Source organism: Chlorocebus sabaeus, chromosome 10 (genome assembly GCF_047675955.1).
Source record: "Chlorocebus sabaeus isolate Y175 chromosome 10, mChlSab1.0.hap1, whole genome shotgun sequence".
Lineage (NCBI taxonomy): Eukaryota > Metazoa > Chordata > Mammalia > Primates > Cercopithecidae > Chlorocebus > Chlorocebus sabaeus.
The window spans coordinates 50,154,449-50,157,121 of record NC_132913.1 but is presented as its reverse complement, the minus strand read 5'-3'; positions in this window follow the sequence as shown (position 1 = coordinate 50,157,121).

Here is a 2,673-nt window from a genome sequence, read left to right as displayed (position 1 = left end):
ATAATTGAGGGCCTGGAAAGCATCTGTCTTTGACCTCTGAGAGAACGTAGGAATTTCTTCTCTGCTTTCACAGATTTTCAGTTTAGTCTTATCTTGTGCAGCTTTTCAGTGCCAAACATCCTGAGAAAGAGTCTGACTGTGTGTCTGACTGCCAGAATTCCTGCTTGTTTCTTAGTTCTCCAAAAACTCTCTGCCACGGGGCCAGGCTTAATTCTATCTCTAGCTTTATTCAGAGTAGGAAAATATCCCCAGAAAGAAAAGCAAATGGTAGCTTCTCAGTATCCATTCACCACTCTCTCCAGAGCTCTCAAAAATTGTGTTTTTATGGTCCTTTTCTCTCACAGAGATACTTCAACATTTTTGCTCTAATTTTCTAAGATTTACAGGTTGGTTCTTTTAAGCACTCATTCTGCCCATCAATAAGTTATTCTAATGAGAAAAACTGGTCATGGGTTTGAGGCTGCTTAAGTCTGCAGCCCTGGATGACTGGTAAAAGTTCTATTTGTTTATTTGTTCCTTCCCATTGCTTCTCTTTATGAAGAAAACCCAAGTCCTCAGGCTCCATATCACACTAAAAATCATCACATTCTCCCAGGGAAAACGCAACTACAAATCTTGAGCTCACCTCTGAATATCTTTTCTAAACTTTTCTCTAAAACTGTAGTTTGTCTATTCCTTCTTGTATCCACAGTTCTCTGAAACCTTTAAAAATATGATTTTTATAATGGATCTGGTTTTCGAGGTGTTCACATTAAAAGTGTTAGCCTCCTGTAAATTATTCCATTCTACTTAGAAGTGGAATTCTCCGTACATTGTTCTTCATTTTGATTTTTAATGCCAGCAAGAAGGGAAATTATTCTTCAGGTTTCTTTTTGTTTTTGTTTTTGTTTTTGAGACAGAGTCTCATTGTGTCGCCCAGGCTGGAGTGCAGTGGAGTGCTCTTGGCTCACTGCAACCTCCACCTCCCAGGTTCAAGTAATTCTCCTGCCTCAGCCTCCCAAATAGCTGGGATCACAAGCCTGCGCCACCATGCCTGGCTAATTTTTGTATTTTTAGTAGAGACAAGGTTTCACCATGTTGGCCAGGCTGGTCTCATACTCCTAACCTCAAGTGATCTGCCTGCCTCAGCCTTCCAAAGTTCTGAATTACAGGTGTGAGCCACCACATCCAGCCAATTTTCAGTTATTTAACATTTCATTAATCCCTTTGTATGTATTTCATATCAGTCTGATATACTGATATTGTTTGTGATCACTGTAGTAAAATAAATTATACTTTTTCATCTCCTCTGACTGCCCAGTTTTGATAAGTTTTTAAAAGCACAATTCAAGCCCAGCTCCTCTGGGACACCTTGCCTCACTGGCAAGAGATATCTACTTCCAATAAATTCCTTGACACTACTGTCCTCTGTGCCATCTTCCTCAACAATAAATATTGGCAAAGAGTTCATGGGTTCCAAAATAAAATAACATTTTCATTTGTCTGAAATAGTTTAGATATGGGTAGAGGCCCAGGGAAGAATGGGTTTTGATACTTTCCAGTTTCATCTCACCCTTTTAATTGAAAAGTGATTTTAAAAGACTTTAATAGCTATAGATTGCATGGAAGACAAGCTAATAATATTCTGAAGAAGTAGCTCTTTCTGCTTTATTTGGAAAATATATTTTACGGGTGTCCCGCATGCTTTCCTTCTCTGCAAGCTGAGGATACAATAAAAAAAGAAAAATAAGGCCGGATGCGGTGGCTTACACCTGTAATCCCAGCATTTTGGGAGGCCAAGGTGAGTGGATCACGAGGTCAGGAGATCGAGACCATCCTGGCTAACACGGTGAAACCCCGTCTCTACTAAATACACAAAAAAATTAGCCAGGCGTGGTGGCGGGCGCCTGTAGTCCCAGCTACTCGGGAGGCTGAGGCGGGAGAATGGCGTGAACCCGGGAGGCGGAGCTTGCAGTGAGCCGAGATGGCGCCACTGCACTCCAGCCTGGGCGACAGAGTGAGACTCCGTCTCAAAAAAAAAAAAAAAAGAAAAGAAAAAGAAAATATACACAGAAGTCGGTTGCCTGATAGCAACATCAAATTTATCTCACTGAACCTGACTGTTAAGTTGTTCAACTGAATATTCTGCTTCTGGCTAGGCTTAAAATCTCTCAAGTTTCAGGGTTGGGTGAAAAAGCCCACTATGCTACTAATCAATTTATCTTTTCAGTTTGGGTAACAGTAGCTCTCTGGGTCCCAAAGGCAATCAGTTAGTTCTCTGAAGCACATAATTTAGGTATACAGTTTATAAAATGTTAATGTAAATAAAATGATGACTCTTATTTTGAAAAATAGCCTGTAACAGAAATAATGATATTATAGCAGCGGTATTTGAAAATCTAGCCACAATACCTTAATATTAAATTTTGTATATTCAGTAGTGTATATTTGTCAATATACCACCGCATGATTTATTCATACCACTCACTCAGTGTCCTCCAGCATTGATCTCAAAGCTGCTTTTTAGCTCTGTAATGAAAACTCTAGAACTTAAAATCCTGATCAAATGTCATCACTACCCCAATCAGAAATATGGCCCATGAGGGTTGAGGTAGAAGAAACTTTGGTTTTTTGGCTCCCATTATAAAATCTTGCCCAGAGCTAACCTGAAAAAAAAAAAAAGGATAGAAACAA